The 25,739-nt window shown below is 35.5% G+C and overlaps 1 protein-coding gene across 1 annotated transcript in view; it reads right to left on the minus strand.

Moving 5' to 3' along the window:
• Positions 1–513: 513 nt before the first annotated feature.
• Positions 514–25,739, minus strand: part of LOC116756378 — a 179,444-nt gene continuing 154,218 nt past the window's right edge. The window contains exon 5 of the mRNA XM_032636632.1: positions 514–657. The gene's annotated coding sequence lies outside the window, so the exon portion shown is untranslated. The remainder of the gene's footprint in view (positions 658–25,739) is intronic.

Here is a 25,739-nt window from a genome sequence, read left to right on the forward strand (position 1 = left end):
TAAAGCTATTAGGGATGTAAAGGGATGACACCCCAAGATTTTGGAGCACTTCAGAATAGTTGTTTAAAATAAGTGAGGGAAAAAAATGTAGAAATTAAACAAAAAAAATTCATACATCGTATGGATAATTTTAAAATAAGTAGAAAATAATTCTAACTTCCCAAACTATTTAGTATTTGTAGTTATATGATATGTGTGTCCAAGATAGATGCAAAGAGCCCTATTTTCAAACATGGGTACTTAATTTTTATTATTTAGATTTTTTGTATTTAGGGATTAATGTAGTCCTATACTATATAGTACTCCAGGTAAGGGCAAAAGCAGCTTACTATAATTTTTGACATGCAGCAGTACTCAGGAAAAAAAGAAAAAGAAAAAGAAATAGCTATGCTTATATAAATTGCTATACTAAAGACTACTTTTTTTTTTCATTAAAACATAAGATAATTCTACTTGTTTCTACATACTTAATAATAGAAAACACATAGCACAAATATTTCATTGCTTGCCTCCAAAAAATTGTTGACATCCTCCGTGGCCATCTGTCAAGGTGATCATTCCTTTGTGTTTGATGGAATTAGAGGAGTATCACAGTTCTACAGATTGATGAAGAAAAATATTCTGTGCTCTTGGCTTCTGGTATATATTTCCTTGGTCCTGTTAAAAAGGAAATAAGGGTGAATTCTGAACAGACAGACAGTTATTCTATATTTCTTTAGATTCATATTTAAAGACATTTTGAGATTCTTAACGAGGTCTCGTTAAGAATCACAGAATTTTAGTCTTACACACAGGACTTGCTAAATTTATGACTCCAGGTAAGAGCGAGCTATATAAATCAGATGATTCAATCCCCCTATCTTACAGGATAGGAAACTGAAATCCAGACAGGTTAAACAACTCAGCCATTGTTACAATCAACTGGTAGCAGAGCCAGTGTAACAAACCAGTTCTTATCATTTCAAATCCAGGGCTCTTTCCTCTAGTTATCTCCCAGCAGGTAGAAGAGAAGACTCTCTGGAAGAGGAAGGGAGAGTGGGAATAGCATTATCATGACCAAGCTAGTTTCTCAGCCCTAATGCTTAGAGAAAAATCTAGAAAGAAAGAACAAACATGATAGTTAAGTAATATTTAGATTATTCATTCAAAGCACAGCACTTGCTCAATGAACACCTATGATACTATTTTATTAAAGTACGATTAAGAGTATTTTATTAAAAATGACCAATCACTGTTAAATTTCTGAATTTCACAATTATGATCATTTATTTTTTCTAATCTTTGGTACTGCAACAATTATCCATATAGCAAAAAAAGGATATTTTTATTATCCACAGAGCAATATTTTTAATAAGAAAATTGGATTTTAGACACTTTTTTTTTTTTTAACATCTTTATTGGGGTATAATTGCTTTACAATGGTATGTTAGTTTCTGCTTTATAACAAAGTGAATCAGCTATACATATACATATGTTCCCATATGGATTTTAGACACTCTTGATCAAAACACTTCAAAGATATCCCAGAGCATCTACGATAAAATCCAAAGGCCTTATCTTGCCTTAGATGATTGGGCCCTGGCTACCTCTGAGAGCCTATCCTATCATTTTTCCCCTTGCTGTGTAATCTACAGCCTAGTGGTCTTCTTGTTCTTCCTTAAATATACTAAGCACACTTTTGGGTAAGGTCTTTGACCTTGGTTCCTCCTCAGACTGGAACATTTCTCCATCTAGGTGCATGTCTGTTCCCAATGACTGAAACATTCTTTTCCCTGAGAGCTCCACTGCATGTTTCAAGAATCTGCTCAAATGTCACCTCCCAGAGAGGTTTTCTCTTACTACTAGCTAAACAACTTTCCCACCCTCCAGCATTCATCCCTCTCCCTACTGACCCTCATTTTTCTATACCCATACGTACTTCATTTCCAGTCACAGTATTTATAATTTCTAGATATTAAACAACCCGATATAATCCCCAGGGGGCCAGATGTGTTTTGGGATTAAGTATTATTTGAGTTTTTAAAGGTAATATGGTAAATGGACTATAATTATGCGGCTTCTCCCCCTAGTCTGAGAGGTCTGGGACAGCACTCTGAAATAAAATGTTAATATCTCTACAGCAAAACATATATCCATTCTCAGTGGTATTTGTAAAAAGACAATAAATAGCTCATATCAGTTTTACCACTAAACAAGTTAAGATTAGGTCAGGTTTTACCATTATATGAATTGCAAAAACTTTCAGTTTTAGAGCTTTTGGATTTTGGAATTGCAGATAAAGAATTGTGGAATATACTATGCATTCATTTTTTTATTGCCTGTCTCCTCTATGTAATGTATGCTCACAAGACCAGCTTTTTTTTTCTTTTTCTGCCGTATGCCCAAGTACCTAACAGATAAGTACTCAATAAATATTAGTTAAGTAGGTAAGTGAAGGTTTCTGTAAGGATTAGTTTTTTTTTTAACATTATAAGTAAACCCTATCCTATAATAATATTCTTCTCAGTTGAAGGAAGTTGAAAAAATTATTTTAAAAGCTTCTTAAAATTATTTCTTCTTATATGGGTTGCTGAAAGAAAAAAATATGATAAACAGCACTTAGATAATATTACTCTACCATAAAAAGGAACAAAATTGGGTCATTTGTAGAGACATGGATGGACCTAGAGACTGTCATACAGAGTGAAGTAAGTCAGAAAGAGAAAAACAAGTATATTAACGCATATATGTGGAACCTAGAAAAATGGTACAGATGAACCGGTTTGCAGGGCAGAAATAGAAACACAGAAGTAGAGAACAAACGTATGAACACCAAGTGGGTAAAGTGGTGAGGGGTGGGATGAATTGGGAGATTGGGGTTGACGTGTATACACTAATATGTATAAAATAGATAATAAGAACCTGCTGTATAAAAAAATAAAATTCAAAAAAACCCAAAACAAAACTACAGGAAACAACACCTGGGCTGCGTAATATAGTGGGAAGAGTTTTCAACTGGAATTCTAGAGATCTAGGTGATTCCTTGCATTCCCATTTTCTATTTAGTTACTTATCTATTTATCATTTATCTATCCACCTTCCATCCATCTATCTCTTTATCTTTGATTTAGATACCTTACCATTCTTGGCCCAACATATTATCTCTAAAATGAGAAGGCAGAACTCAATCTTTAGTAGTTCTATGACTTCACTGAATTAAGTAATTGAGGCAGTAACCACTCTGACTATCCCAGAAGCTGGCTGGCCAGTCTGAAAGACATATAATCTTGTTTATTTAATCTACAATTTAAAAATTAGAGATAAGTTTTTAATTAAATTTAAGCATGCCTGTTTTGAAGTGACACATTTGTAAAATATCTACCTTATATCACAGGTAAACAATACTGAACTTCTGTGTGAGTTTCTGCATAAGAGTATGCCTAATAATAACAAATACTTATTGGGCATTTACTATGTGCCAAGTGCTATTCTAAGCTCCGTATGTATAATATTAAACTTACAATTCTATTAGCTAGGTACTAATATTATATCTCTGTGGTATATTAGATTATTCCTCCCTTTCCCCACCACACGTTCATGGGAGGTACATGTGTACCTCTCTGCTCTTTGAGTTTGGGCTTGGCCACGTGACTTGCTTTGACCAAAGAGGATAACAGCAGGCAACACACAAGCAGAGCCTTGAAATACGTAGCTTTAGTAAGTGGGCTTCCTCCTTGCACTCTTGCTTTTTATGCTGAGAAAAAAAATGTTTCAGGTAGCTATAGGTCCAAGGAAGATGAGACATGTGGCACAGACTTAGGCCCATCCTCTACTTGGAACCACGTCCAGTTGAGCTCAACCTGGATCAGACCTCCTCCTGCTTACCCCCCAGACTTCTGAGCAAGAACTAAATGCATTTGTGACATGCCAGTGAGATTTTTGTGGTGGTCTGTACTGCAGCAAAAGCTCACTGATAAACTTCCTTTTTATAGACAGCAAAAATGAGGGTCAGAGATTAATTTGTCCAAACTTTCACAGCTAATAAAGCGGTGGAGGTGGATATGAAGCCATGCAAGTCTAGCTCAAGGGCCTACACTCTTAAGCCCCTATGCTATATTGCTACTACATTATACTGGCATACTGTATTATAAGATATTAAGCCATTTATTAATACGGCAGTGGGTGATCTGGCACATATTGAAATTCCTAATTGTAAATGTAGTCTAATTGTCAGTGGACAAAGATGTCTTGTAGCTTTGAGTGTAAAGTTTCATCTTGAGACATTAATAAATATAAAATAAATGTACTATTTTCTGGAGTCAAACTAATAAGACTACACATCTCTTGAAGTAGCTTCCCAGCTCACCCTGACACCAAACAGTGGCCCTCAGTGCTCATAGATCTACCGCATAATTCTACCCTCTGACTTTGGCTGACCAATTCAGGAATGCATCTGTGATCTAAGCTGAATCATCCAGGTTTCTCTTTTAGTAGCTTGAAATTTTGACATATGAGTGGGAGTCCCCATGAATGGCTCTACTCTAGAGAAAGGTGAAATCCCCAGAGCTATCCTTGTTCATTTTCTTCCCACCTGTGAATTTCATGATACTCTAGTATCTTCCCAGGCAAATGCCCTTTTAAAATAGGCTTGCCAAACTCTGTTTTTTCTTACTGCAACCAAAAGAAAATCCATTGTTTTCTTTTAAAAAACCATTGTTCTTTTTGTTATAATTTAGAAGGATTTCTTAAAAAGACCAAATGAAGCTTGCATTTGCTTTTTGATCCTGTCAAAGTAATTTTGCAGTTTAGAGTTATGGATTGTGTGTCTCCTGATACTAGTTAAAAATTCTTCCGTATTTTAAAAACCAGGGTTCATGGACCCTAAAGGATCTGTGGATAGAACTATATTTTAGTAAAGTTGCAAAAAGTAGATTTCCTTTGTAATCCTATGTATTTTATGCATTTAAATACATTTTGTTTGTAAGGAGCTTTCTATATGCCTTTTGATAATGAAAGGCGAGTAAACATATGGGATTATTTTTGTCATTGATTCACTCAGAAACTATTTATGAGACTCAAATATATTCCAGACATTGTTTTAGGTACTGAAGATACAACAGGGATGAGACAAAGTCTCTGCCCTCATAAAGGAATAAGAAAGAATATGAGGAATATAATTAAAAATTTTCATAGTACTGTTAGTAATGAACTTGGTACATCTATACAGTAAGGAGATGAGGGTAGCTTGAAAGTGTGAGAGTATGTGGTGGTAAAATGCCCGTGGAAAGTTTATGAGCAATCCTTAATCTGTACCTAATCTTCAAGAGGAATATATCAGCATATATAGGGAACCCTGCAAGAAATCTTATGTAAGAGTAAATAATAAAGCATTCAATACTACCACCACCACAATGGCAATGATTTTCATACTTTTTACTTTACCAGTGATTTCATATCTACTACTATAATATAACCTCAATACTTCTTCCAGATGAGCAGGAGAGAAAATGAAGCCTCAGAAGTTTGAGAAATTTGACCACTTTGCGTAGTAGTAAAACCAACCACACCCTGGTTTCTAAGTTTCCCAGCTTTTCTTTTCATTATACCACACTACATCATCTTAACAAAAGACGATTAGTTTCACAGCAGGCAGCGTTGAAATTTCCTTTTATTTACTTCTGTGAGCTACTTGTGAAGTGGGAGAAAGAAGCAACATTATTGGGGTCACACAGAAGCTGCTGGTAACAAATTGAACATCTTTTGTCTTCAGGCATAAGCTGAAATCACTTTGGGATGTCATGATAGAATTGGTAGTGGAGGAGTTTAAGAATGCATTACAGCAGACTTTTCCCAACCAGAAGATTTAACCATCTAGAGTAGGGGTTGGCCAACTTCAGCCAGCGAACAAACCCAGTTTGCCACCTGTTTTTTGTATGCTCCCCGCATCCCCCCAAGCCAAGAATGGTATTTACATTTTAAGTGGTTCAGAAAGCACCACAAGAAAAAAAAATCATGACACCTGAAAATTATATGAAATTCAAATTTAAGTGTCCATAAATAAAGCTGAAACACAGCCATGCTCATTCGTTCATGTATCACCTGTGACTTCTTTCATGCCTCAACAGTAGTTGAGGACCTGCTGGTCAGTCAAGCCTAAAATATTTACTATCTACCTGGCCTTTAACAGAAAAAGCTAGCTGATTGCTGATCTAGAAGGTCACAGAGTTTTCCAAGGAGTTCATGTTAAAGGTGGTAAAAACATCTGTTTAAATTTTTAATTTAAGAAATTAATAACTGCATAGTTATCTAATGGAATGATTTGAGAGCACCCGAGGCATATGAGTCAATGACTATCCTAGGGGCCTGAGAAGCATGCTTGCATCTCAGCCACGCAGGCAGCTGATCACTCGGATGACCTCCTTGACACCATGGTGTTTGTGATTGTTACAGAGGTTTAAATTGTTTAACTACCAGTCCTACATTTTCAAATTTACTGTCACACAGATTGCTGGTTAAAGACAGCAAACACAAAGAAACTTTTGGTGACATATAATTAATGAGGAGAATAAAAATTCTATGAAGCCTGTAAATCTGCCTTAAGATGACTGTCATCAAATCTGTAAGTTGCATTTATCTAATCAAAAGGAACCCCTAAAAGACTCAAATGTTCTAAAAGTCAGTATTAAAAAGAATATGGTGATGATCATTTTCAAAATTTTCTTGAGTAAAATTTTCTCTTATTTAGAAATTAAAATCAGCTGATTTTGCAAGCAGATTTACAGGCTTCATAGGAGTTTTATGCAATAAACAGTTTTCTAAATATTTTTGTTTTTGAAACTTGTTGTATTTAGAAATGTTACTTCTCTGAATGTTCACTATAGAGGTCCATTTCCCCTTGATTTGTAATGTTCCTTCATAAAGCTTTGGGTTGTGATCTAATTTTTAACAATATACGTTCCCAACATTTTTGTAACTGAAAAACAATGACATTCTTCTTGAAAGTTTTAACACTTACCTATTAAAAAATGTTGAGAAACACTGTACCAAAGGGAAAATAAGTGATAATACTTATTGACTCTACATATTCATTCATTATTCTTCCAGCAAACAAATGAGTAGAAACTCTTTGCCAGCCTTGTAGAAAAAAGCCAAGAGATAAATGACAGTTTTTGTTTTCAAGGAGCTTACAGGCCGGTAGCTAGAAAAGTGACAAGTATACCGATTGTTAAAATTCAGTTTGTTAACTTCTTTAATAGATGTAAAGTAAGGTGCTCACAGATGTAAAGAAGCTGCTACTTTATAATCTAGACAAAAATGAACTCAGTTCCTGGTGGCGAAAACAGAAGAGAGACTCTCTTTTCAAAAAGGATGCACTTTAGTTACGGATATAAGGAAGGCGGGGTCTAGTGAATGTTTATCTAGAAAAAAGGATAAATTAAATATTCTCAACAGATGACCAAATTCTCCTCTTCTCTTAATTTCCAGAGAGTTTACACAATACCTTCATTCAAAACTTTTGGGAGTCAGATGTGTTTTGTAATTAACAACTTTTTAGTTTTGAAAGGTAAGTTTAAATCCATTATAACTGTTAAAAAACATACCAAAACTAAAAAAAAACAACAAAAAACCACAAGTTTTTAATGCCTAAAACATACATCAAAGACTGCTCTGTACCAAAAGATAATTTTAGGCTTCCTGTCGCTGATAATAACTTATTCAAAAAGAATAAACTATCATGAGTTGATGAACAGATACATAAAATGTACTACCATCCATACAATGGAATATTATTTGGCCATAAAAAGGAATGAAATTCTGACACATGCTACAACATGGATGAAACTTGAAAACATTATGCTAAGTGAAAGGATCAAGACACAAAGAGCAGAATAATGTATGATTCTATGTATATAAAATGTACAGAATAGGCAAATACATAGAGGCAAAAAGATTAATGACTGCCAGGGGCTTGGAGTAGAGGGGAATGAAGAGTGACTGCTAAAGGGTACAGGGTTTCTTTTTGGGGTGATGAAAATGTTCTGGAATAAGTGGTAATTGATGTACAACATTCTGAATACACCAAAAAGCACTGACCTGTACAATTTAAAATTGTGAAATTTATAACAAATTGTATTTTAATAAAGCTGTCATCAAAATTTTTTCTATGAAGAAGAATGAACTTATTTTGTCAGAGAATGTTCAATCTCTAAAGTATTAAAAATAAACTGCTAAGATGAACTATCCTAGGGAACTATTTCTGTTTGTGACTGAATAACCACATTGATCTTGTAAGATAGCTAAAAGAAAGTAGTAATAAAGTTCTTCAGACACTTCATGTTTAAAAATCTAAGCACATACACAAAAATCTAAAACATGGGAACACATATAATTAGTATGGATAAGTAAAGAAACATAAGAAAAGAATCAAACGATAGACTAAACCTGGTTTAGACTATAGTTTGTCCTTACTTCAAACACATAACAAAAATTAAAAATTCCAATCAGATGCTGAAAATAGTCCTAAAGCGTTAATCTGGTATTTTTTCCCCCTCTAAATTCAAAGTCCAAATTAGGTTAGGAAATATTTATAAACCAATCTACAACCACTACAATAGGATCACTGTGAACAATGGTATTTGGGAACTGGAATAAATTTAAAATTGAAGATTCAATCAGAAGAATGAAAGAATGAAGAAATTAGAATCTGTCTGAATTTGAACCTGAAGTTTTAACATGCAAAAGGTGAATTATAGAGCAAAAAACAAACAAGAAAAGAGACAGCAAAGTCCACCAAAATCTATGTTCATTTACTTGAGTCCCATACTGATGTTCCAGTTAGGCTTGAGCTGAAGATATTACTATCTAGAATACTTAAATTGGCTTGATGATTCAGGTGTTAAGATCAACTGAATGATTGCTTCCATTGGTAGATCACAACTAGTCAGCAAATGGGTAAAGAGAGAAATTTACTCCAGTGGTTTGGGAAAGTCTACAGTGAAATTACAACTGCATAATCTTCATAAATATATATGAAAATTTATACATATACTGAAAATTTGAGTCAAAAAGCTTTATATATGTAGCAAGAAACACTTTCTTTAATATTCATCGAAAATAAATTGTAACAGGATAAAATTCTTACCAAATTACCAATATTTATTTAGTTATATATTTTTTATAGCTTGTGTCTTATTCCTATTGGGCAACGTAAGTAAAATAAATAAATTTCAATTTATAAATATAACATAACAATATGATTACTAGATTCTAGTAAATGACCATGAGATAAATTAAAGCAGCTCCCAATATTTACTTTAATATGTGGTAAATCACAACAACACTATTAGAAATTCTTTTATTTGTTTTGGTTTTTAAAGATCATAATATAAGTTTACTACTAGAAAGCTTAATAATATAAAGTATAAAATATAATTGGATCTAGGTAATTTAGCAAAATATGAGCTTCCCAATCATTTTATAGAAGCTGCTATCTCTTGAACAGTTTGTATAAAATCATGTGGTATGTTTGAAGTATGAGAAAAAAAGAATTCAGAATTCTTTCGGAAGTAGTACACTCAACATTGGAGATAGAAAGGGATGATCAGTAGGTACATATATGTGACAATAACATAGCAACAGCAACTGATTTGTATGAAAATCAGTCTATAGGTCCTGTTTAGGATGAAGAAATTGGCTAATGCTTGCAGCTAGAAGTAAGTAGTTTTATGGCTTTACTTTTCTTTTTGGAATGAAAATATTAAAATAACATGTAAAGAGGGAATTCCCTGGTGGTGCAATGGTTAAGACTTTGCCTTCTAATGCAGGAGGTGAGTGTTTGATACCTGGTCGGGGAGCTAAGATCGCACATGCCTCGTGGCCAAAAAACCAAAACATAAAACAGAAGCAATCCAGTAACAAATTCAATAAAGACTTTAAAAATGGTGTACAGCAAAAAATTCTTTACCAAAAAAAACCATGTAAAGATACTGTGATCAGGAGACCTTCAAGATGGAGGAGGAGTGAGACTTGGAGATCACCTTCCTCCCCACAAATACATCAGAAATACATCTACCTGTGCAACAACTCCTACAGAACACCTACTGAAAGCTGGTAGACCTCAGACTTCCCAAAAGGCAAGAAACTCCCCACGTACCTGGCTAGGGCAAAAGAAAAAAGAAAAAACAGAGACAAAAGAATAGGGCAGGACCTGCCCCTCTGGGAGGGAGCTGTGAAGGAGGAAAAGTTTCCACACACTAGGAAGCCCCTTTATGGGCAGAGATGGGGGGTGGCAAGGGGGAATCTTCGGAGCCACGGAGGAGAGCACAGCAATAGGGGTGCAGAGGGCAAAGTGGAGAGATTCTAGCACAGGGAATAGGTGCCGACCAACACTCATCAGCCCGAGAGGCTTGTCTGCTCACCTGCCAGGGCGGGTGGGGGCTGGGAGCTGAGGCTCCAGCTTCGGAAGTCAGATGCCAGGGAGAGGACTGGGGTTGGCTGTGTGAACGCAGCCTGAAGGGGGCAAGTGCACCACAGCTAGCCGGGAGGGAGTCTGGAAAGGCCTAAGAGGCAAGAGACTATTGTTTTGGGGTGCGCAAGGAGATTCAGAGCACCACCTAAATGAGCTCCAGAGATGGGTGTGAGCCGCGGCTATCAGTGTGGACAAAAGAGACGGGCATGAAACACTAAGGCTGCTGCAGCCACCAAGAAGCCTGTGTGCAAGCACAGGTCACTATCCATATCTCCTCTCCTGGGAGCCTGTGCAGCCTGCCACTGCCAGGGTCCCGTGATCTAGGGACAACTTCCCCAGGAGAACACACGGCGCGCCTCAGGCTGGGGGAACATCACGCCAGCCTCTGCCACCGCAGGCTTGTCCCGCATTCCGTACCCCTCCCTCCCCCTGGCCTGAGTGAGCCAGAGCCCCAGAATCAGCTGCTCCTTTAAGCCCCTCCTATATGAGCAAAGAACAGACACACTCAGGCGACCTACATGCAGAGGTGGGGCCAAATCCAAAGCTGAACCCCAGGAGCTGTGCGAACAAAGAAAAGAAAGGGAAATCTCTCCCAGCAGCTTCAGGAGCAGTGGATTAAATCTCCACAATCAACTTGATGTACGCTGCATCTGTGGAATACCTGAATAGACAACAAAATCCCAAATTGAGGAGGTGGACTTTGGGAGCAACTGTAGACTTGGGGTTTGCTTTCTGCATCTAATTTGTTTCTGGTTTTATGTTTATCTTAGTTTAGTACTTAGAGTTTATTATCATTGGTGGATTTGTTTATTGATTTGGTTGCTCTCTTCCTTTTAATATAAAGATATAAATACATTTTCCCTTTTTCTCTTTTTACGAGTGTGTATGTATATGCTTCTTTGTGTGATTTTGTCTATATAGCTTTGCTTTTACCATTTGTCCTAGGGTTCTATCTGTCATCTTTTTCTTTATTTTTCTGTATAGTTTTTAGTGCTGCTTATCATTGGCAGATTTGTTTTTTGGTTTCGCTGCTCTCTTTTTTCTTTCTTTTTTTTAAAAATTATTTTCAAATTTTTTTATTATTAATAATTTAAAAAATTTTAATTTTAATAACTTTATTTTATTTTTTTCTTTCTTTCTTTTTCTCTGAGCCATGTGGCTGACAGGGTCTTGGGGCTCCGGCTGGTTGTCCAGCCTGTGCCTCTGAGGTGGGAGAGCCAACTTGAGGACATGGTCCACCAGAGATATCCTGGCTCCATGTAATATGAAACAGCGAAATCTCTCCCAGAGATCTGCATCTCAATGGTAAGACTGAGTTCCACTTAATGACCAGAAAGATACAGTGTTGGACACCCTATGCCATACAACTAGCAAGACAGGAATACAACCCGACCCATTAGCAGAGAGGCTGCCTAAAAACATAATACGGTCACAGACACCCCAAAACACACCTCCGGGCGTAGTCCTGCCCACCAGAAAGACAAGATCCAGCCTCAGCCACCAGAACAAAAGGTACCAGTCCCCTCCATGAGAAAGCCTACACAAGCCACTGAACCAACTTTAGCCATTGGGGGAAGACACCAAAAACGACAGGAACTATGAACCTGCAGCAGGCGAAAAGGAGATCCCAAACACAGTAAGTTAAGCAAAATGAGAAGGCAGAGAAACACACAGCATATGAAGGAGCAAGGTAAAAACCAACCAGACCAAACAAATGAAGAGAAACTAGGCAGTCTACCTGAAAAAAAATTCAGAGTAATGATAGTAAAGATGATCCAAAATCTTGGAAATAGAATGCAGAAAATATAAGAAACGTTTAACAACCACCTAGAAGAACTAAAGAGCAAACAAACAATGATGAACAACACAATAAATGAAATTAAAAATTCTCTAGAAGGAATCAATAGCAGAATAACTGAGGCAGAAGAAAGGATAAGTGACCTGGAAGATAAAATAATGGAAATAACTACCGCAGAGCAGAATAAATAAAAAAGAATGAAAAGAACGGAGGACAGTCTCAGAGACCTCGGGGACGACATTAAACGCACCAACATTCGAATTATAGGGGTTCCAGAAGAAGAAGAGAAAAAGAAACGGACTGAGAAAATATTTGAAGAGATTATAGTTGAAAACTTCCCTAGTATGGGAAAGGAAATAGTCAATCAAGTCCAGGAAGCACAGAGAGTCCCATACAGGATAAATTCAAGGAGAAACACGCCAAGACACATATTAATCAAACTATCAAAAAATAAATATGAAGAAAAAATATTAAAGGCAGCAAGGGAAAAACAACAAATAACATACAAGGGAATCCCCATAAGGTTAACAGCTGATCTTTCAGCAGAAACTCTGCAAGCCAGAAGGGAGTGGCAGGACATATTCAAAGTGATGAAAGGGAAAAACCTACAACCAAGATTACTCTAGCTGGCAAGGATCTCATTCGATTTGACAGAGAAATTAAAACCTTTATAGACAAGCAAAAGCTAAGAGAATTCAGCACCACCAAACCAGCTTTACAACAAATGCCAAAGGAACTTTTCTAGGCAGGAAACACAAGAGAAGGAAAAGACCTACAAAAACAAACCCAAAACAAGTAGGAAAATGGTAATAGGAACATACATAATGATAACTACCTTAAATGTAAATGGATTAAAGCTCCAACCAAAAGACATAGACTGGCTGAATGGATAAATAAACAAGACCCATATATATGCTGTCTACAAGAGACCACTTCAGACCTAGGGACACATACAGACTGAAAGTGAGGGGATGGAAAAAGATATTCCATGCAAATGGAAATAAAAAGAAAGCTGGAGTAGCAATTTTCATATGACAAAATAGACTTTAAAATAAAGAGTATTACAAGAGACAAAGAAGGGCACTACATAATGATCAAGGGAGCAATCCAAGAATATAACAACTGTAAATATTTATCCACCTAACATAGGGACACCTCAATATATAAGGAAAATGCTAACAGCCATAAGGGGGAAATCGACAGTAACACAATCATAGTAGGGGAATTTAACACCCCACTTTCACCAATGGACAGATCATCCAAAATGAAAATAAATAAGGAAACACAAGCTTTAAATGACACATTAAACAAGATGAACTTAACTGATATCTATAGAACATTCCATCCAGAAACAAAAGAATACACTTTCTTCTCAAGTGCTCATGGAACATTCTCCAGGATACATCATACCTTGGGTCACAAATCAAGCCTTGGTAAATTTAAGAAAACTGAAATCATATCAAGTATCTTTTCCGACCACAACGCTATGAGCCTAGATATCAATTACAGGAAAAAATCTGTAAAAAATATAAACACACGGAGGCTAAATAATACACTACTAAATAACCAAGAGATCACTGAAGAAATCAAAGAGGAAATCAACAACTACCTAGAAACAAATGGCAATGAAAACACAAAGACCCAAAACCTATGGGATGCAGCAAAAGCAGTTCTAAGAGGGAAGTTTATAGCAATACAATCCTACCTCAAGAAACATGAAGCATCTCAAATAAACAATCTAACCTTATACCTAAAGCAATTAGCGAAAGAAGAACAAAAAAACCTCAAAGATAGCAGAAGGAAAGAAACCATAAAGATCAGATCAGAAATAAATGAAAAAGAAATGAAGAAAACAATAGTAAAGATCAATAAAACTAAAAGCTGGTTCTTTGAGAAGGTAAACAAAATTGATAAACCATTAGCCAGACTCATCAAGAAAAAAAGGGAGAAGACTCAAATCAATAAAATTATAAATGAAAAAGGAGAAGTAACAAGTGACACTGCAGAAATACAAAGGATCATGAGAGACTACTACCAGCAACTATATGCCAATAAAATGGACAACCTGGAAGAAATGGACAAATTCTTGGAAAAGCACAACCTTCCAAGACTTGAACCAGGAAGAAATAGAAAATATAAACAGACCAATCACAAGCACTGAAATTGAAACTGTGATTAAAAATCTTCCAATAAACAAAAGCCCAGGACCAGAGGCCTTCACAGGCGAATTCTATCAAACATTTAGAGAAGAGCTAACACCTACCTTCTCAAACTCTTCCAAAATATAGCAGAGGGAGGAACACTCCCAAACTCATTCTACGAGGCCACCATCAGCCTGATACCAAAAGCAGAGAAAGATGTCACAAAGAAAGAAAACTACAGGCCAATATCACTGATGAACATAGATGCAAAAATCCTCAACAAAATACTAGCAAATGGAATCCAACAGCACATTAAAAGGATCATACACTATAATCAAGTGGGGTTTATCCTAGGAATGCAAGGATTCTTCAATATATGTGAATCAATCAATGTGATACACCATATTAAGAAACTGGAGGATAAAAACCATATGATTATCTCAATAGATGCAGAAAAGCTTTCGACAAAATTCAACACCCATTTAAGATAAAAACCCTCCAGAAAGTAGGCATAAAGGCAACTTACCTCAACATAAGAAAGGTCATATAGGAGAAACCCACGGCCAACATCGTTCTCAATGGTGAAAACTGAAACCATTTCCTCTAAGATCAGGAACAAGATAAGGTTGTCCACTGTTACCACTATTATTCAACATAGTTTTGGAAGTTTTAGCCACAGCAGTCAGAGAAGAAAAAGAAATAAAAGGAATCCAAATCAGAAAAGAAGAAGTAAAACTGTCACTCTTTGCAGATGACATGATACTATACAAAGAGAATCCTAAAGATGCTACCAGAAAACTACTAGAGCTAATCAATGAATCTGGTAAAGTAGCATGATCCAAAATTAATGCACAGAAATATTTTGCATTCCTATACATTAAAGATGAAAAATCTGAAAGAGAAATTAAGGAAACACTCCCATTTACCATTGCAATGACAACAAAAACATACCTAGGAAGAAACCTACCTAAGGAGACAAAAGGCCTGTATGTAGAAACCTGTAAGACACTGATGAAAGAAATTAAAGACGATACAAAGAAATGGAGAGATATACCATGTTCTTGGATTGGAAGAATCAACATTGTGAAAATGACTATACTACCCAAAGCAATGTAGAGATTCAATGCAATCCCTATGAAATTAGCAGTGGCATTTTTCACAAAACTAGAACAAAAAATTTCACAATCTATATGGAAACACAGAAGTCCCTGAATAGCCAAAGCAATCTTGAGAAAGGAAAATGGAGCTGGAGGAATCAGGCTCCTGGACTTCAGAGTGTATTACAAAGCCACAGTAATCAAGGCAGTATGGTACTGGCACAAAAGCAGAAGTATAGATCAATGGAACAGGATAGAAAGCCCAGAGATAAACCCATGCACATATGGTCACCCTATATTTGATGAAGGAGGCAAGAATACACAGTGGAGAAAGACAGCCTCTTCAATAAGTGGTGCTGGGACAACTGGACAGCTATATGCAAAGGAATCAAACTGGACTACTTTCTCACACCATATACAAAAATAAGCTCAAAATGGATTAAAGACTTAAATATAAGAGTTTAAACCATAAAGATTCTCGAAGAAAACAAAGACAGTATGTTCTTTGACATCAGTCTTAGCAATATTTTTTTGGACATGTCTCCTCAGGCAAGGGAAACAAACGCAAAAATAAACAAATGGGACTATATCAAACCAAAAAGCTTTTGCACAGCAATGGAAATTATCAACAAAATGAAAAAGCTTCATATTGAATGGGAGAAAAACATTTGCAAGCAATATATATGATATGGGGTTAATATCTAAAATATACAAAGAAATCATACAACTCAAGAGCCAAAAAAAAAAAAAAAAAGCCTATTAAAAAATGTGCAGGGAATCTGAATAGAAATTTTTCCAAATAAGACATACAGATGGCCAACAGGCACATAAAAAGATGCTCACCATCACTAATCATGAGTAAACCACATGAGATATCACCTCACACCTGTCAAAATGGCTATTATCAGAAGGACAACAAATAACAAGTGTTAGAATGTGGAGGAAAGGGAACACTTAAGCACTGTTGGTGAGAATGTAAATTGCTGTAGTCACTGTGGAGTACAGTATAGAATGATCTCAAAAAATTAGAACTACCATATGATCCAGCAATTCCATTTCTGGGTATTTTTCTAAAGAAAACAAAAAAACTAATTCAAAAAGATATATGCACATTATATAATGTTCACAGAAGCATTATTCACAATAGCAAAGATATGGAAGTAGCCTAAGTGCCCTCTGACAGATGAATGGCTAAGGAAGACGTGGTATATATATACACACACATGCACAGTGGAATATTACTCATCCATAAAGAAGGATGAAATCTTTCCATTTGCCACAACATGCATGGACCCATAGGGTATCATGCTAAGTGAAATGGATTAGACAGAGAAAGACGAATACTATATGATTTCACTGATATGTGGAATCTAAAAAACAAAATAAGTGAACAAACATAACAAAACAAAACACGAGTCACAGATACAGAGAACAAACAGGTGGTTGCCAGAGGCGAGGAGGGGAGGAGGATAAGTGAAATAGGTGAGGGAAATTAAGAGGTACAAACTTCCAGTTAACATATAGCACTGTATAAGTTTATGCTGTACACTTTAAACTTATACAGTGCTATATGTTAATTATATCTCAATAGACCTGGAAGAAAAAATCCTTCTGTATTCTTGGAGAAATCAAATGAAGAAGTTACAATATATTAATACCAATATTAATGAAAAATAGAAGTAATAATAAAGGTTAAAAATCACATTTGGATTTGGAAACTTTTTACATTAAATACAAAAAGAAATCCTATGCAGAAACATTACTGGAGACATTTAATTAAAATTTAATTTGCTTTAAATAAATTCTTTTACTATAACTTTGAGAGGCACTTGGTGACACTATTTGTATTAACTTTATACTTCATGAAAGCATTTGCTTTGTTATAAAAAGTTTTGGTTTAAAGTTTCTAAGAAAAATAAGTAATTAAACAGAAAAGTTGGGGAATGAAGAGTCCATATAAGTGACAAACAAAAGAATCTATAAAAATAACTAATAGCCAAGTGATGCTTATAGGCAACTTAAAAAAAATTGACTGCTAAAAATGTAAAACAAGAAGTAGGTATATAGCAAGATCACAAGATTGCTTCTAGTCACACATTTCACTTAGTAGAAATGAAATCTTATAATTTAAGCCTATTAGAGTAGTTATCTGGGTGAAGCAAAAACACAGTACAATGTCATTATTTCATGTCTTCACAACTGTATGACATGCAAGCTATGTAAAATCCATTAACTAATGTGGAATACAGCAAGGAAAGTTCTACTAATTACACATTGTTGAATATTTTCAAGTCCCATACATAGAGATTAAAGTATAACTGCATAATATAAAGTAAAAATAAACACATTTGTACAATTAGCAAGAAGCCCCAAATTATACACTATATGTAATTTCATATAATATAACCCTTCCTTCTGGTTTGCTCTTCATTGCCTTTCTTGTTCTCTAACCCCTCACATTTTAAAACTTAGCCCCAAGGCCCAGAATTATACAGTCCATCCTACCCACTCTAGCTCATAGTATGCTCCCCTTTCTCTGGACTCTTGGTTGAGAGTACTACCCACTTAAAAGTCATGAGATAGAGCAAAAAGCCAACTGATTTTTTCCCCATAGCACAGAGATAATCCATCGTATGTTTATTTCTAAGGTCATTTAAAAAATTTATTAAAGTAATTCATAATGCTGGTAAAATTCAAAGAGCACTGCAGGTTGTAAAGTGAAAAATAAAAGCCCCGTCTCTCTCTCCACAGATGAACACCATTATAATTTCCTTCATATCTCATTCTATAGATTTTATACACCTGTCTCAGAAACTCTTGGGGACAAATGTATTTAGGAATCTGGAGTTTTTCAGATTTAGAAAGATAATTTGATGCATTTATTGAATTTTACCACTAACACCAGTCAATGGTGTCTAGCCAGCAGCTCATAATCAAAGACATTCATGTTATCTGTAGTGAATATTCACCCTTTGATATAAACATAGAACATAAATAATTTCACATATTAACAAGTAGCTTTTATTTTTTTCCTCAGAGGATATTTTATTCCTCCAGCTTTGTTGAGATATAATTGGTATATTTCTGTACAACGTGATAATTTGATACACATAGTGCAAAATGATTACCTCAGTAAGGTTAGTTAACCCATCTATCACCTCGCTTAATTACAGTTTTGTGTGTGTGTGTGTTTGTGGTGAGAACATTTAAGATCTACTCTCTTTACAACTTTCAAGTATATAGTATAAGTATTGTTAACTATAGGTACCGTGCTAAATATTAGATCCCAAGAATTTATTCCTCTTGTAACTGAGAGTTTGTACACTTTGACCAAAATCTCCCCATTTCCCCTACTTCCCAGCCCTTGGCAATCACCCTTCTAATCTCTGTTTCTATGAGTTTGATTTTTTTTTTAAAAGACTTCACATATATGTGAGATCATGCAGATCATGCACACATATATGTGTGACATATTTCACTAAGCATAATGCCCTCAAGGTCCATTCATGTTGTCACAAATGGGAGGATTTCCTCTCTTTTTACGGCTGAATAATATTCACATATACATACATATAGATATACAGTCATATGTAAATATATATATGATATGTATATATCACATTTTCACATATATATCCCATTTTTATTATGCATTCATTCATCAATGGACACTTAGGTTGTTTCCATGTTGTGGCTACAGTGAATAATGTTGCAATAAGCATGGGGGTGCAGGTATCACTTTGAGATAATGATTTCATTTCCTTCCAATATATTCCCAGAAGTGGGATATATATATATGCAGATGTGGGGCCATATGGTAGATCTATTTTTAATTTTTTCCATAATGTTTTCCATAATGGATGTACCAATTTACATTCACCCTTAGGGTTCCCTTTTCTCCACACCATTGCCAACACACGTTGTTTATTTATTTTTTGATAACAGCCATTCTTACAGGTGTAAGGTGATAGCTCATTGTGGTTTTGATTTGCATTTCCCTGATGATTAGTGAGGCTGAACTCCTTTCCCGGTATCTGTTGGCCACCTGTATGCCTTTTTTTGAAAAATGTCTATTCAGGTCCTATGCCCATTTTTAAACCAGATTGTTCACTTTTTGGCTATTAAGTTGTATGAGTTCTTCATATATTTTGGATATTAACCTCTTATCTGGTGTGTGGTCATAAATAGCTTTTAAATTCTCAATGAACTCAGGTGGGCTCTTAATGTTCCCTGGTCAGTCAGGTTTTACCGCCAACATGTACTGAGGGAAAAAGAACCTTTTGTATTTCAGAGCCTTTTTCCTTTTAGAATTGCAATTATAGACCTGTATTAACACTACCTTTTAGAATTGCAATTATAGACCTGTATTAACTCTACCCATGGAAACACAATATATTACCATATACCTAAATGATAAATTGTGTCCTTTTATTCATTCACATGCTTCACTATAAATGAAACGCAATCTTGTTCTTAGTCATGGTATTCAATGACTGAAATCTAAGAACACTACATATTTGACTCTCACTAAATACAGGTAGTAACTTAGTACCCACTAGTAAAGGGTCTCATTGTTGAGTTATTTCTGGATTTGTGTATATTTCCTAGAAGCAGCTTATACAGAGAATTCAGAAAAGAGAACTCAGTTGGGTCAAGTGAAAATGCTCTATCACATGGCATGTGGTGTATTCATTCAATGTCTAACTATTGTCTCCAACACTGCAACATCATGCCTTGCATTGCTTCTGGATGTATCCCATCCACATTCCCTCTTTGCTATTGATTGTGGGTTATAATTATTTATATTTTTTATATATGTTTGGTTCAGCCTTTGATATTTGCCTCCTTTCATTTCCAACTTCTTTTTTTCCCCCTCTGTATGTTCCCTTACCAGCTGTTTTCACTAGATGTTCAATCTGGCTAATAATCCTTCCAACTCTTTTGATATTTTGTAAGCATTTGTTTCATAGTCTCATAAAGTTTTTACACACTAAAACTTTTAAGCATTTTGAGTTAACAAATGATCAGAAACACATAAAATCCGTATAAACAATTTTATATACTATGTTAAGCTCAAAAGAAGTATGATGCTCATTTTAAAAACTGCATAATATAAGCTTAATTGTAAAAAGATTAAATAAGTAAGCACTCTGAAATGCATTCCTGCCTTAAATGGTCACTACCTGCCTGTCACCTCAATTTTTAAAAAATTATTTATTTATTTATTTTTGCTATACAGTAGGTCCTTATTGGTTATCCCTCTTAAGCACAGCAGTGTGTACTTCTCAATCCCAAACTCCCAGTCCATCCCCACCCCCCTCAGTTTTTTAATTGAGATCTATCATATATTTGCCACCTGCTAATATAGTAAGAATAAGAAGCATGGTTTATTAAGGATCATTTGATGCTTGTACATTTATGTCTAGAATGAGCATGTAAAAAACATGTTCAGCTAAACCTCAGGGAAACATATCTGTTTTGTATAAATATAAATAAGCATATATGTATTCCTTTTAAAATTATTAAGATGAGAACATTCTATGTATAATGTCCTATAACTCAGTTAAAAAAAAATTTAACAAGGGTATCCTTCCATTATACCACAGAGATCTGCTTGTTTAGACTGGATGAGACCTAAGTCATGCAGCTGAATGCAGCTGGAGAAAAACCAATAAATATACTGACTGGTCTCACTTTTAAACTCATGAAGAACTCAAGTGGGCTCTTAACACTCTCAGCCAATCATAGTATAGTTTCTTAGTCCATTCAATCTCTCATTTTCCTAGATAATGTCTTCACACCTTCTGTTCCTTGAGTCCTCTCTCTCGCACTCCACATCTAGTCTGTCAGGAATCCAGTTGATTTAATTTCAAATTACATCCAAGCTCCAATGACTTCTCACCACTTCCACTGCCATTCCTCTGGTCTAAGGCATCATTATTTCCAAATTACGTCCCAGATTTTACACTTGCTCCTCATCAGCCTATTTGTAATAATTATCATTGGTAAAACCAGAGTAAGCTTTTCAGAAATTTGTCAGATCATGTTACTTCTCTGCTAAGACAAAGTCCAATGGATATCATCTTTTTGGCCCCATATCCTACCACTATCCCTCTTGCTCTGCTAAAGACACACTGGCCTCTAACCCTTTTATTTAAAACATCTGACATGTCCCTCTCCCAAGGAGTCTACACTGGTTGTTCTCGCTACCTGGGAACATTCTTTCCTCAGATATCCACATGACTAACCCCCTTGCTTCTCTTAAGTCTTTGCTTAAATTTGCTCTTTCTTGGTAAGACTTACCCTGCTAATCATATTTAACATTGCAACACCTTCTCCCAATTCCACTGACACTGCCAATACAACTTACTCTGTTTTATGCTTTTTTCCATAGCACATATTATCTTCTGAAGTACAACACTATGTATGTATTATGATTATTTTTAAATGTCCCTCTCCCACCACTTGAAGGTAAGCTCCATAAGGGTTTGGATCTTTGTTTTGTTCACTGATCCCAAGCACCTAAAACACTGCCTGGCACAAAGTAGGCCCTCAATAAATATTTGAGAAAAAAAATGAACAAAAGTTTATTCATTTAAGATATATATTTATTTTAATAATTTTTAAAAGCTTAAAATATTTTATAGTAAAATTTACCTCCCACTCCTGTTCTCCATCTATCTAATTCCTATTCTCTCTCCATGAGATAATGTCATCACTGTTATTATTTCCTTGTGTATCCTTGCAGTGATTTTTCTGCATAAGTAAGCATATAAAAATGAACGTTCTCTTCCCCATTATCTTTGAACCACAAAGGTAGCATCCTATACATACTGTTCTGTATGTGTAATATTTTAATTTTAATTGTAACTTGAAAAACTAGACCATGAAGATTTTTCTTTATTAGAAATAGCAAGTTCCTGGTTTGCTTTTAACAGATGCATAGTATTTCATCTGGATGGCCCATAGTTAAATTTGTCCCATACAGATGCACATTAGGTCTCTCCAACATTTGCTATTAAATATTGCTAAGAATAACTTTGTACCTATCTCATAAAGTAATGTATCAGTGGATAAACTCTTAGAAGTAATTAACTAGGTCATTGGAAAACATGCTTTTCTAATTTTGACAGATACTGCCAATTACCCTCCATATGATTTGTGTCTATATACAGTCCACCAGGAACATAAAAGAATGCCTCCATTCTCACCAAAACTACTATATCCAATTTTGAGAATTTCAGAAATTCCAATAGGTGACAGGTAGTATTTCATGGTGGCTTTTCTTTTATTAAGAGTGAAGTTGAAATTTTCATATGCTTATGAGGCATTTGTATTTCTTTTTCTGTAAACAGCCTGTTCACATACTTTGTCATTTTTCTGACTGCAATGTTAGTCTTTTAACTTATTTTGTATTTTTTAGGTATATTAAAAAAAATTTAGCCACTTTGGTGTTGGGAAAGCTGGACAGCCACATGTAAATCAATGAAGTTAGAACACTCCCTCACACCATACATAAAAATAAACTCAAAATGGCTTAAAGACTTAAAAGATATGACCCCATAAAACTCCTAGAACAGAACATAAGCAAAACAGTCTCTGACATAAATTGTAGCAATGTTTTCTTAGGTCAATCTCCCTAGGAAAAAGAAATAAAAGCAAAAAGAAACAAATGGGGCCTAATGAAACTTACAAGCTTTTGCACAGAAAAGGAAACCATAAACAACAAAAAGACAACCGAGGGAGTGGGAGAAAATATCTCAAATGATGTTACCCACAAGGGCTTAATTTTCAAAACATACAGACAGCTCATACAACTCAATATTAAAAAAACAAACAACCTAATCAAAAAATGGGCAGAAGACCTAAAGAGACATTTCTCGAAAGAAGACATACAGATGGCTAACAGGTACATGAGACAATGCTCAAAATCACTAATTATTAGAGTCATGCAAATCAAAACTACAATGAGGTATCACCTCACACTGTTCAGAATGGCCATCATCAAAAAGCCTGCAAGTGATAAATGTGTGAGAGGGTATGGAGAAAAAGGAAACTTCCTACACTGTTGGTGGGAATATAAATTGGTGCAGCCACTATGGAGAACAGTATGTAGGTTCCTTAAGAAACTAAAAATAGAGTTACCATATGATCCAGCGATCCCACTCCTGGGCATATATCTAGAAAAGATGAAAACTCTAATTCAAAAAGACACATGCAACCCAATGTTCACAGCAGCACTATTTACAATAGCCAAGATATGGAAGCAACCCAAGTGTCAATCAGCACAGGATGGATAAAGAAGATGTGGTACATATATACAATGGAATATTACTCAGCCATAAAAAAGAACAAAATAATGCCATTTGCAGTGACATGGATGGATCTAGAGATTATTTAAGTGAAGTCAGATAAAGACAAATATCAGGATATCACTTATTTGTGGAACCTAAAACAATGATACAAATGAACTTATTTACAAAACAGAAACAACTCACAGACATAGAAAACAAGCTAATGGCTACCAAAGGTGAAAGGAGGGAGAAGGATAAGTTAGGCATTTGGGATTAACAGATACACACCTACTATACATAAAACAGATAAATGACAAGGACCTAATGTATAGCACTGGGAGCTATATTCAGTATCTTGTAATCACCTATAATGGAAAAGAATCTGAAAAAGAATATATATATAACTGAATCACTTTGCTATATACCTGAAACACAATATTGTAAATCAAACTATACTACAATAAAAATTTTTTTTTTTTAATTTAGTCACTTCGGGCTTCCCTGGTGGCGCAGTGGTGGGGAGTCCGCCTGCCAATGCGGGGGATGCGGGTTCGTGCCCCGGTCTGGGAGGATCCCACGTGCCGCGGAGCAGCTGGGCCCGTGAGCCATGGCTGCTGGGCCTGCGTGTCCGGAGCCTGTGCTCTGCGGCAGGAGAGGCCACAGTGGTGAGAGGCCCGCATACCCCCACGGAAAAAAAAAAAAATTTAGTCACTTCAGTAAGAATTGCAAACTTTTTTTTTCTACGTTCAAGTTTGAGTTTTGCTTCTGTGTGTGTGTGTTTGTGTTGCAAAATGAGGTCAGATTTATTAGTCATGTCATTTTGCAGCTTATAGATCTTGTTTTGAAGACATTTTTCTACTCTAAAGTCAAAAGAAGAAAAAAAGAAACCACTCCCATGTTTACTGAGAACCTCTGTAGCTTCATATTTTACATTTAAATATTTGGTACATTTATAATATATCTTGGTGTATGGTGTGAGGTATGGATTCAACATTTCTTTCCAGATGGCTAACCAGTTGTCCCAACATGTATTAAACAATTGCCCACTGATATGAGATGCCATCTTTATTATTTTCAATATTCCTGCATTTATTAAGTCTATTGCTGAAGTCTATAAACCTGTTCATTCTGTCATTTCCTACACCAATATAGCCGTTTCCAACTAGGTTTCTGTGAGAGAATTAAATTCTACAAAAATATGTGAATAAAATTTTCTTAACTATCTCAAGGGTAGTACTTTCCTGATTTTCCCAAGTATGGTACATAGTACCATTCTAGATGCATAGGAAGTTAATTCACTACATACATTGGCTAAATAATGGCCACCCAAAGTTATCATGTCCTAATCCCTGTAAACTGTAAATGTCACCTTATAAGGAAGAAGGGTCTTTCCAGATGTGATTAAATCAAGGATTCTGAAATGAGGACATTGTCCTGGATTATTCAGGTGAGCCCTAAATGCAATCACAAGGGCCCTTATAAGAGAAAATCAGACACACACAGAAATGGAGGAGGCAATGTGGTCATGGAGCCCAAGAATGAAGTGGGGATGTGGCCATAAGCCAAGGAATGCTGGCAGCCACCACAAGCTCGAAGAGGTGAGGAAACAATTCTCCCTGGAGCCTTAGAAGGAGAATAGCCCTTGATTTTGATTTTGGCCCAGGGACACTACTTTCAGACTTCTGGCATCTGGAACTGTGACAGAATAAAAAGTCTGTTGTATTAAACCACCAAGTTTGTGGTAATTGTTACAGAAGCCATAGGAAACTAATAATATTCTTAGGTTTGTGGCACATACTCAAACATTCTTTGAGTTTCAAGTATTAAAGAAGTGGAAATCAACAAACTTATAACTACAAAACCCAGGAGGAAAAGGGGAGAAAATAGGTCAAGGTAGTGAGTAATTTCTATTTTTAGAGAATAGGATATAGTGTTTATATTTTGTTCTCATCTTTATTTTAC

The sequence above is a fragment of the Phocoena sinus genome, chromosome 7, assembly GCF_008692025.1.
Source record: "Phocoena sinus isolate mPhoSin1 chromosome 7, mPhoSin1.pri, whole genome shotgun sequence".
NCBI classification, from domain to species: domain Eukaryota; kingdom Metazoa; phylum Chordata; class Mammalia; order Artiodactyla; family Phocoenidae; genus Phocoena; species Phocoena sinus.